Source organism: Oryctolagus cuniculus, chromosome 2, assembly GCF_051225735.1.
Source record: "Oryctolagus cuniculus isolate XC-2025 breed Fujian yellow rabbit chromosome 2, ASM5122573v1, whole genome shotgun sequence".
Taxonomy (NCBI): Eukaryota; Metazoa; Chordata; class Mammalia; order Lagomorpha; family Leporidae; genus Oryctolagus; species Oryctolagus cuniculus.
Window position 1 is genome coordinate 149,544,860 of NC_142868.1, and position 12,834 is coordinate 149,557,693.

The window sequence follows — 12,834 nt, forward strand, 5'->3', positions numbered from 1 at the left end:
TCTCCATTCTGAAAGCCTATGCTGGTCCTTGTTTACTCCTCTGGCTCCACAAATACCTTACACTAGAAGGTTCTCAGTACATATTTGTGAAAGAAGAAAGAAACAGCTGAAAGAATGAATGAGTATGAGGGTACTTCAAAAAGTTCCTGGAGTGTGAGATTAAAAGATAAATTTGCTTTGGAACCAAAACTTTTTGAAATCCATGTGTATGAGGGGTTTTCAAAAAGTTCACAGTAAACTCATATCATGAATTAACTATGCATGAATTTCTAAGTTTTGTTGTACCAAAGTAAACTTTTAATTTTCCACAAAATTTTTGCTGTAATCTTATATCCTAGGTGCCAGGAGTACAGAAGAATCTGACATGATTCTGTGCTTGGGTGAGGGACCTTGACTTCTCTCATCTTACTGAACACCAAGTTTAATTTTGCTGATGTGTCCAAACATCCTTCTTACATCCCATTTCTTTATGTGTGTCCCATCTACATTATGTGAGCATCAGTGGATTCTGGTTTCTCATGTAAATAAAAGTGCAAGTGCCCAGGATCTATTTTTTTAGAAACCTTTTATTTAATGAGTATAAATTTCATAAGTACATCTTTTAGAATATAGTGTTTCTGCCCTCCCAACCTCATTCCCTTTCCACTTCCTCCCCCCTCTCCCCTTCCCAGTCCCATTCTCCAATAAGATTTATTTTCAATTACTTTTATACACAGAAGACCAACTCTATACTAAGTAAAGATTTCAACTATTTGCACACACACACACACACACAATATAAAAAACTGAGAATAAGTTTTACAGTTAAATCTCATAGTACAACTCATTTAGGACAGAGGTCCTGCATGGGGAGTAAGTGCACAGTGACTCCTGCTGTTAATTTAATGACTAGCACTCTTATATATGACATCAGTGATCTCCTGAGGCTCTTGCCATGAGCTGCCAAGTCTACGAAAGCCTTTCGAGTTCACAGTCTCTGTCAGTATTTAGGCAAGGCCATAGCCAAAATGGAAGTTCTCCCTTCAGAGGAAAGTACATCCTTCTTTGATGGCCCCTTCTTTCCACTGGGGTCTCACTCATGGAGATCCTTCATATAGGACATTTTTTTGCCACAGTGACTTGGCTTTCCATGCCTGAAATGCTCTTATGGACTTTTCAGCCAGACCAGAATGCCTTAAGGGCTGATTCTGAGGTTAGAGTGCTAATTAAAGCAATTGTTATTCTGTGAGTCTGCTGTGTGGACTGCCTCCTTTGTTGGAACATTCTCCAGGACCTTTTTTTTTTTTTTAAGATTTATTTATTTATTTCAAAGGTAGAGTTACAAGATGGAGAGAGGGAGAGACAGAAACATCTTCCATCTGGTTTGCTTCCACCTGGTTACTTCCATGCTGGTTTACTCCTCAAATGGCCACAACAGCCAGAGCTGGGCCAATTCGAAGCCAGGAACCAGGAGCTTCTTCCAGATCTGCTATATAGAAGCAAGCACTTAGGCCATCCTCTACTGCTTTCCCAGGCAATAGCAGAGAGCTGCATTGGAAGAAGAGCAGCTGGGACCTGAACTGGGGTCCATATGGGATGCCGGAGCCTGTGCTGCAGGCAGAGGCTTAGCCTACTATGCCACAGTGCCAGCCCCCAAGGAGCTATTGCTTAGTTCATGATGCAATGGCAGCCCCTAAAGTGGTGGATGACTTATCTGAGTGCTGCTGTTTGTGCTTTATTGAGTTAGTACTGTAGGCTCAGTTGCCAATATCCCCTAAGAATATTTCATGTCTAATTATATCTGACATGAGTGCCTTTTACTCCAACTCATCACCCTTCATTGTAGAACGATTGAAACAGGGAATGTCTAAAGCCTGCAGGGGATGAAGTCATCAATAATGGTCACCATCATACAGATTTCTCTCCCATGAGTGAAGGCCTAGGTTAAGTTAGTAACCACTGGACCCACTTGAACTACCAAACTAATTTAGTATTATAAAATTCACATTTGTCTGAATTTTGAGACAGTTCATCTTAAAACCAGAACAATTTTCAGTGTAACTTTAGTTTGAGGCAGCATGAGGATAGAACTGACTGTCCTATCACCATAGGTATATAGGTTCTGCTGAGAATGGGTTCTTGTGTTATTCATTCTGTTGAATATGATCTTCAAGTATAGCCATTATCCCGATATATTATAATTCACAAGAAAATGAGATACTCAATATTGTATAGTTCATTTACTCACATTTTCACAAGCAATTCTATAACACTAACATTACTGAAAGATCATTAAATAAAGGCAGAGAGAGTATGTGTGTGTATGGTAGTTCCTTCAACAAATATTTGAGTTCATTTTATGTTCAAGGAGAAAATTAAGTTCTATAGATATGGCAGAAAATGAAACAGAAAAAGTGTTCTCTTCCATGGAGTCCATATAAACTTTTGTATGAAAAACAGAAAATAAGCAAAATAAATTGAATTCTTTTGGTTGTTAGAAGATACTATGTCTAAGAGAAGAAGTAAAGCAGGCTAAGGAGGAGGTGGAGGTGAACTATACTGTTAAATAGATTTGCCTGAGAAGTCTTTCACAAATATAACAAACATGACATATGAACATTCCTGGCAGAGGGATAACAGTTCAGAGCTCAGACAGGAGTATACCCAGTGTGTTCCAGGAGTACAGGAAATTCACTGTGTCCAGAGCAAGGAGCAAGAACAGTAGGGGATGAGATCAGAGAAGAAAAGAAATGGCAAGTGATATCTGATAAGGCCTTGTAAACTGTTATAAGGACTTACTTTGGTGTATTTATTTATTTATTTGAAAGTCAGAATGCCAGAGACAGGAAAGAAGGAAGGAAGGGAGGGAGAGAGGGAGAGAGGGAGAGAGGGAGAGAGGGAGAGAGAGGGAGAGAGGGAGAGAGGGAGAGGAGAGGGAGAGAGAGAGCTTCTATTTACTAGTTCACTCCCAAAATGGCCACAACAGCTAAGATTGGGCCAGACCAAAGTAAGGAGCCAGGAACTCCAACCAGATCACCTTCATGGAGACAGGCTGCAACCCCACAACTTATTGGGCCAGCATCCACTGCTTTCTGGGCACATTAGCAGGGAGCCAGGTCAGAAGCAGGGTAGCCTGGACTCATAGCAGCACTCTGGTAAGTGATGCTGGCATCACGAATGGCAGCTTACTCTATTGTGCCACAACACAGACCTAGAACTTTGGGTTTTTCTTGATTGAAATGTGTATCCATGGGGCAGGGCAGTGATAGGATATTATTTCCATTTTAAAAGAATTTTAGTAGATTCTTTGTTAGTGATACTCACAGAGGAGCAAAGGAGGAGTCAGGGATCAATTAGAGAACTATTTTTTGCTAACTTCCTATGTTATTGCATCTCCAGTGGTAATCCTTAAGATTATGATTTTAAGCCTTATTTTTCATAAAGTGATTTGGACCTGATAGAGATGCATTAAACACATTAAATAGGCTCAACATTGCTCTTTGAAAGACAGAGTCAGGGAGTACTTGCATCTGCTGATTCACTCCCCAAATGCCCGCTAGGACAGGGGCAGAAGCCAGGAGCCAGGAACTCAGTTGAGATGCCCTGTATAGGTGGCAGGGAACCAACTATTTGAGCTATTACCTGCTGCCTCCCAGGGTTTGCATTAGCAGGAAGCTGTAGTCAGTACCTGGAGCCAGGTAACAAACCTAGGCACTCTGATATGGAATATGGTTGTCTTAACCACTAGGCTAAATGCCTACCTCGATAACTATGCTTTCTTTTGTAGAATTTCCTTGTGGAACCTGAGAAACATTAGCAGTTGCTTGGCTAGCAGAAATAGGACATTGTTGCATAAAAGTACCAACTCATGTTTTGTACACTGAGAATGGCTTTCAGGTTTTCTTTACATTCCATTCAGATTACTTAGAAACCTATGATATTTGTTCAAGTCATTACAGTTATTTCCTTACTTTCTACATTCCCGCAACATAGTTGGGTTGAAGGAGAAAGAAACAAATGTAGGGGCCAGCGCTGTGGCATAGTAGATAAAACCAACACCTGCAGTGCCGGCATCCCGTATGGGCACTGGTTTGTGTCCCAGCTGCTCCACTTCCAATCTAGCTCTCTGCTATGGCCTGGGAAAGCAGTGGAAGACAGCTGAACTGCTTAGGCCTTGCATCTGTTTGGGAGACCTGGAGGAAGCTCCTGGCTCCTGGCTTTGGACTGGCCCAACTCTGGCCATTTCAGCCATCTGGGGTGTGAACCAGCGGATGGAAGACCTCTCTCTCTCTCTCTGCCTCTCCTTCTCTCTCTATGTAACTCTGACTTTCAAATAAATAAGTAAACCTTAAAAAAAGAACAACCAAAGTAATACATATGCTGTCAGTTGTAAGGAATTTTATTACACTATGTTAATTTCATAATTTATGATTATAATGGAATAATTTTTAGAGAGAATCAAACTTATATTTACCTTATGATAACCATACCACACATTATGATCCAATATAGCCTGATTCTCTAAAGTTTAATATGTAGAAGTTATTATTATCAGATTATTGCAAAACTAATTTCACCAGATTTCATTCTTAACCATTAAATGTGGTGACAGAAATTGACCTTCAGTGTAACTATAGATTTCTCTGCAAAAATAAAAAGACACAGTTGTTCAAAAGGTGTCTATTGCAAGTAGCCGAAATTAGGAATGTTCTTTGTGATGTTTTTCTAAAGGTTAAATGAAAAACACACACAAGGTCTTACACAAACAACATAAAATAGTAACCTGAAGCAGTAGATTCTGAATTTCTAGAATTGAAAGTTGAATTCTAAAATATATTTTGTTTTTAAAGATTTTATTTATTTATTTGAGAGGTAGAGTTACAGACAGTGGGAGGCAGAAACAAAGAGAAAGGTCTTCCATCCCTGGTTCCCTCCCCAAATGGTTGCAACAGCTGGAGCTGGGCCAATCAGAAGCCAGGAGCCAGGAGCTTCTTCCTGGTCTCCCAGTTGGGTGCAGGGGTCCAAGTGATTAGGTCATCATCTACTGCTTTCCCAGGCGGTAGCAGAGAGCTGGATCAGAAGAGGAGCAGCCAGGACACAAACCAGTGCCCATATAGGATGCCAGCGCCACAGGCAGAGGATTAACCTACTGCAGAAGTCAAAATTTGATTGAAAAGTTAATTTTAATAGAAGTCAAATAATGAAAATGTTTCTAAACTTTGGTCAGTGATATACTTATTGTGCTATGATAATCTCATTTTAAAATTTGATATTAAAAATAATTTCATAAAAAGGACCAAACCACATCATAAAAATCAATGCATGTGCCACATTGTAAAGACACACACACATACAAGCATGAGGGTACTTCAAAGAGTTTTTGGAAAGTGGAATTAAAAGATAGTACTATTTTCATGCAAAATATTTTTGAAATCCATGTGTAGTTTTTTTTGTAACATGTATTTTACGTGAACTTTTGGAAGATCCACAGATGCCTAGATTTTGAAAATATTTTGGCATCAAATTTACTTTTTTAAAAAAATATATTTACTTTATTTCTTTGAAAGGCAGAGTTACAGAGAGAGAGAGAGAGAGAGAGAGAGAGAGAGATGAACCTCCCATCTGCCGGTTCACTCTCTAAATGGCTGCAATGGCCAAGGCTGGGCCAGATGGAAGCCAGGAGCTAGAAGCTTCTTCTGGGTTTCTCACCCAGGTGCAGGAGTCCAAGGACTTGGGTCATATTTTGCTGCCTTCCCACTCCATCAGTAGGGAGCAGTTCTGGTCATTACGGTGAACTGGGGAGTGAACCAGCGGATAGAAGAACTCTCTCTGCTTCTCCTTCCTTCCCTGCATAACTCTGACTTCCAAATAAATAAATAAATCTTTAAAAAAAATAAGTAAAAAATTTAAAAATAATTGTATTTGCCACCAACTTTTTGAAGTTCTCCCATACATATTTACATTTGTGTGGAAGATGATATTTAATTTGGTACTTTTTCTCTATGATTTATATATTCAGAGCACAAAACCATCAGATGAATCATTTATTATGTCCCATCTTTTCCTCAATATAGAATGTCTCTATGCAACCCTACTCAAATGAGTAATCCATTCACAATCTAGAGTCAGTCATGTAAATTAGGTTAAGTAATCTTTTTAAGAAATGTTACTCTAGACCAGACTTGAATGTTTTTGTTTGGAACTGGTTAAATTGGACCAATTTCTTGAATGCTGTATCACTTTCAGATCCGTATGTGTTGCCACTGAACAACTCTTTTAAAATGCAATGCTCAGAATCTTTGACATAGCCCATAAAACATATAAACCTAAAGCAAATAGCATGTTATTTTGTGGGTTTAAAAAATAGAGTTTATCAAGTCCTACCAAATATTTTATGAATGGAGTAAACAAAGCATTTTTTACAGGGAAAAGGTTTTCTATGACATTACAAATCAGCATATTTCAAAATGAAATTTATTTGAACTCAAGAATTTGTTTCATGAGGGGGCCCCATGAAAAACACTGGTGCTGAATTAACTATTAATGATTAATGACTATTAACTATTAATAACTATAATATTATCCTTGTTAAAAGAATAAAACAATTCATGGTGTAAGCATAGATCTAACAGTTTATCAGTGCAACCACTCAGAATAATTTATATTCTCTCTTTATTAACAGTTTAAATAGTTTTCCATATATTTTCAAGTATTGTTTCCTGTTTTAAAATGATTAGTATTCCTCCTTTTTGGATTTAATCATAATTATATTTTTATGCTTCCCCCCTGAATCTCAAGTCCAAGTAAAACATTCTAAAAGTATGTTCATAAGTTCCAATGCTCTTGGGTTTTAAAGTTCACAATTTCTTCTTGGTAAAATGCTTTTTCAGTATGTTCAGTTTATGTTTTCAAAAAAATGGAAATATAAAATTAATATTCAAACTTTTACTTTTCATCCTCAACATAAATATAAAATTTTCATTCCTAATCTCTTCCTATTTTTTAATCTAACAGAGTTTATTTCTTATTTATTCATTTATTTGAGATGAAGAGAGAGAGAGAGAGAGAGAGAGAGAGAGATGATGGAGATCAGGGAGAAAAAGACAGAAAGCTCCCACCCACTGGAGCCTGCAAAGCCTGGAGCGGGCCCAGGGCTGAAGTCAGGACGCAGGAACACAAACCAGGTGTCCCACCCAGGTGGCAGGAAGCCAAATACTTGAGCTTTTGCCACTGCCTCTCAGGGTCCCCATTAGCAGGAAGTTCAAGTCAGAAACTGAATCCAGGTACTCCAATGTGGAACACAGGCATCTTAACCATCAGGCTAAACACTCATTGCTTAACATACATTTTGAATCAACAAGCACATTGTCAAATGCACCACTTCAAAGTATTTGTTAGTAATTCTTGAGTTTGGGTAGGAAAACAAAACAAATGCACATGAAACTGGTAAAAATATAGTTTCAGACAAACATCAAGTATGAGTTACTGATGAATGTATAAATTAAGCAAAGATTTTAATTATAGTGAAATTGGGGTTATTAGAATAATACAACTGCTTTTTATTTTATTTATCTTTAAATTTTTATTTTCTTATATTCATTTAATTTAAAAGACACAGAATACAGAGAGTGATCTTTTATCTTCTGGTTCACTCCGCAAATGCCTACAACAGCCAGGGCTGGGCCAAGTTGAATCCAGGAGCTCCAAACTCAATCTGGGTCTCCCATGTGGGTGGCCAGGACACAAGTAATTGAGCCATTACCTGATACCTGCCAGGGTGCACATTAGTAGGAAGCTGGAATTAGAAGTGGAAGCAGGACTCAAACCTGGCACATCAGATGCAGGCATTCCAAACAATGTCTTAAATGCTGTGCCAAATGTCTGTCCCAAAACATACTTTATGAAGATGTTTTGTGCAAGGTCTTGAAAAAATTGTAAAGAATGAATTGACAGACTGGTGCCGCGGCTCAATAGGCTAATCCTCCACCTAGCGGCGCCAGCACACCGGGTTCTAGTCCCGGTCAGGGCACCGGATTCTGTCCCAATTGCCCCTCTTCCAGGCCAGCTCTCTGCTGTGGCCCAGGAATGCAGTGGAGGATGGCCCAAGTGCTTGGGCCCTGTACCCCATGGGAGACCAGGAGAAGCACCTGGCTCCTGCCTTAGGATCAGCGCGGTGCGCCGGCTGCAGTGCGCCAGCCGTGGAGGCCATTGGAGGGTAAACCAACAGCAAAGGAAGACCTTTCTCTCTGTCTCTCTCACTATCCACTCTGCCTGTAAAAAAAAAAAAAAAAAAAAAAAAAAGAAAGAAAGAAAAAAAAAAGAATTGACAAGCAATTACAAAATGGGACAAGAAAAATCTAATGACCAGAGCAGGGGTGGGTTGCAATAGTATATATTATTGAGCCATGCATTCTTCTGATCTTCTATCCCCTTTCCATTTAGTCTATAATCTACTATTTCTGTACCTACTCAACATAGACCATACAGTTAATCAGTGCAACCACTTGGAAGCCAGCTTATGTGACACCTTAGGTCCCACTTTGCTCCTGTCTCCAGACATCAGAAGAATGAGCTTTGTAACCACACCTGTGCAGTGGTTGCTACTATTGTGAACAAAGGTGACCAAACATGAATTATCTTTCTAATGTGAGTCACAGTCCTACTTTCCCACTACTGTCTCATATCTTTTTGTTATAATCTAAACAGTTTTCTTTTCTGCAAAATTGTTTTGAAAAGTTGTCAATGTTGGAAACAGGGTTTTCTGAGAAAGATCAAATGGCTTCCCTGCTCATTATCCACCCCTCTCTTCAAGCTGTGATACTAGTTATAGCCACCTGTAAGCCCCAAAAGTTGGATCAATTCTGCCTTGCTGTTCATACATCCAGGATGTTAAAGGCATATACCGGCTGGCGCCGCGGCTCACTAGGCTAATCTTCCACCTTGTGGCGCCGGTACACTGGGTTCTAGTCCCGGTTGGGGCGCCGGATTCTGTCCTGGTTGCCCCTCTTCCAAGCCAGCTCTCTGCTGTGGCCAGGGAGTGCAGTGGAGGATGGCCCAAGTGCTTGGGCCCTACACCCCATGGGAGACCAGGATAAGTACCTGGCTCCTGCCATCGGATCAGCGCATCGTGCCGGCTGCGGCGGCCATTGGAGGGTGAACCAACGACAAAGAAGACCTGTCTCTCTCTCTCTCACTATCCACTCTGCCTGTCAAAAAAAAAAAAAAAATTAAATTAAATTAAAATTTTAAAAAAAGGCATATACCTGCCCATCCTGCAGGTGCATATCCATCATCCCTGTTTCACTTGTCTATTCAGAACCACTTGGCAAAAATTGTGTCTCTTGTCTTTCACAATGCTCCTTCCCATTTCCATTTTCTCTCTTCTTACTGCCTTCTTCAGATCCCCAACCCCAATACCACTCTCTTGATGAGGTCACTGATCAAACACTGAACCCAAACCTCATCCTGTTCACTTGATTGTTAAGAAGCTTGTTGTTGCCACCTGCAATGCTGGCATGTCATACGGCCTGTTTGAGACCCAACTGCTCCACTTACTATCCAACTATCTGCTAATGTGCCTGGGAAAGAAGTAGAAGACAGCCCAAGTGCTTTGCCCTCTGCACCCACATGGGAGACCTGGAAGAAGCTCCTGACTCCTTTGGCCTGGCCCAGCCTCAGCCATTGCAGCCATTTGGGGAGTGAGCCAGCAAATGGAAGATCTCTCTCTCTCTCTCTCTTTCTCTCTCTCTCATCTCTTTTTGTCTCTTCCTCTCTCTGTGTAGCTTTAACTTTGAAATAAAAATAAATAAATCTTTGTTTACAAAAAAACCTCCTTTAGGTGCAAATATTAATTGAAGCAACTGAGGCAGTATAGAGAAGGCATAGGAATGTAGGAACTGTGTGGTTAATAAATGTCATTGGGTATCACAAACCTTATGGCTGGGTGGGTTGGTTAGCATTACTGGCAGCATGAGCCAAATGGAATCTAATGGTAAGCAAATTTCCTCTAGAGATAGTGTCAAGTCAGGAACTTCCTCAAAATGTTAGCTACTGAAAAGGGCACAGCAGTTGGCCAGCGCCACGGCTGACTGGGCTAATCCTCTGCCTGCGGTGCCAGCACACTGGGTTCTAATCCCAGCTGGGGTGCCAGATTCTGTCCCGGTTGCACCTCTTCCAGTCCAGCTCTCTGCTGTGGCCCAGGAGGGTAGTGGAGGATGGCCCAAGTGCTTGGGCCCTGCACCCACGTGGGAGGCCAGGAGGAAGCACCTGGCTCCTGGCTTCGGATGGGCACAGCGCCAGCCATAGCAGCCATTTGGGGGGTGAACCAACAGAGGGAAGACCTTTCTGTCTCTCTTGCTGTCTAACTCTGCCTGTCAAAAAAAAAAAAAAAGGGCACAGCCATCATCCAAACCTCAGGGAACTGTGTGGAGATTCTGCCAGTTTTCTCAAACAATCCTTCCAACAGTTGAGAATCTGACCCCAAGATATCTGGGGATTCCTACCGGCCCTTCCGTGAAATAAACTCAGGTCAGAACTCCGTTAATCACATCTGTCCCATAAAGATTCACAGTGCTGACCAGCTGACTACAGTGGGATTGTAAGTCCTTAGGAACCAGTGACGATTTTAAGCCAATACCCAATATTTCCCAGAATTAAGTGTTTCCCTTTATTGGTGCACTAGTATTCAGGTTAATGACAGCCAGGTCCGCTAGGAGAGAGAAGGCCGAAGGCCCACAGCATGCCCCGTGCAGTGCCAGGCAGTATCTGGCCTCAGTGGTATTAGCCTCTCTTTCCTTGGGTGATGCGGGGTCTGTGAACCCAAGATTCTCTAGCACATTGGCTCCAGTGAGACCTCTGTTCACCAGACCTGGAATAGCTGTGGTTAAATAAATCAAGACCACCTTAATTGGCTGCCTGTCTATTTCATTCCTGGGGATCCCATGATTAATTAAGCACAGTCAGAAATTTCTGTGACTGAAGCCATTCGCTGATCCCTGAGAGTAGCATCTGGCTATTAAAACAATACCCACTTTGCTTCAGCTTGTCAGCAGCCATCACCTGGGCCAGGCCTCAGCTGGCTGCTCACCTCCCTACTGAGATTAGGAATATGATTTTTATTGTAGCTTCTTCCACAAGCATTCCTAGGCCAGAAAAAAAAAAAAAGGTCCAGCAGAGCACTTTAAATATTTGAACATTTTCCTTTTTTGCTCTATTTCTATTGGCAAAGGTAAAATCTTCTAGGCCCTGGGTGAGGTTCATGATCCATTTAATCTACTTTCTTATCTCCGAAAGTCTTTAAATTCTTTCCTCTACATTGTACCAAGGATTTTTTACACCGTTTATTTCATTGAATCAGGCCAATAATAGGTTCCTATTGTGCTTAGACTATGGCCAACTGCCTGAGCTACCACATTGAAGGCAGCAGTCTTATGAATGAACTCATCTTGATGACGATAGCTCATTTATGTTCAGAAAAAAAGAGTTTTAGATTTCCAACATTGGCTGCACATTAAAATGATATGGGGAGTTAACAAATGATGATTATCATACTCTGTGTTCCCAAATATTTAAATCAGGACCTCTGGAGTTAGACCAAACATCATCATTTTTCAAACCTGCCAAGTGACTTTGTTCCACAGGGAGGTTTGAGAGCCACTGCCATGGAAATTCTCGCTCACTCTCAAGGTTTCTGTTACCGCATGTAAGCTAATGGTGTACATTTATAAATCCTTTTCAGGTCTGTCTGTGAACTTCAGCATTCCTCCCCAACATTTCTTTTTGCCTCCCTCCCCAATTATCCAAGAATTTAGAAGTTTACACATATAAAAAAGGATTGTAACATATTTTCACCCTTACCATGTCCCAGGATCTTTGCCAATCTCAGAATAAACAAACCAATCCTAGTCCCTATGTTCTCTGTGCTTACATTTGATTACTTACTGAGGGTTTCTTAACCTTGCTGCGGTTGACATTTTGGACTTTATTATTCTTTGTCCTGGAGGTTCTCCTGTCCACTGTACAGTGTATAGCAGCATTTCCTGCCATCTGCCCACTAGATGCTATGAGATTCCTCCTTATTCTGCTGTGATAAACAAAATGAGTCCAATAGTGCAGAATGTCCCCTGAGAGTCAAAATTGCTCTTAGTCGAGAATATTGGCTTATGATTACCTCTATGTAAGGATTTGACAAGAACTGACATTTGAGATGTTACATAGTAAATAAAATTTCCCTCTACTGTTTTAAATTTTGAATTCTAAAAAAGTTTGTCCATTCTAGTCTGTTTTTATTTTTTTGAGAAGAGATACACAGAGAGAGAGAGAGACAGAGAGAGAGAGAGAGAGAGAGAGAGAGATCTCCCATCTGTTGGTTCATTTCTTAAATGCCCACCATATCCAGTTTGGGCCTGGCCAAAGCCAGGAACAAGGAACTCAGTCTAGATCTCCCACACGGGAGGCAGGGACCCAAGTACTTCATCCCTCATCTGCTGCACTCTAGGGTGCACAGTAGCAGTGAGTTGAAGTGGGGAGTGGAGCCAGGACTTAAACTCAGGCTGTCAAATAGGGGATGTGGGTGTGTCAAGGGCATCTTAACTGCTAAGTCAAATACCCACCCACCTTTTCCAGATTTCTCAAAACAATGACAATTTGCTAACATTTTGATCCATTAAAATCATCCATTGTTACTACCATCTAAAAGATGTTAAAAATCAGCTTAAAACATATTTTCCCCAAAAATCTTAAAACCTTTCTTGAAAAGTCTTTCACTTTTTTAAAAAATATTCATTTATTTATTTGAAAGTCACAGTTACAGAGAGAGAGAGAGAGAGAGAGAGAGAGAGAGAGAGAGAGGTCTTC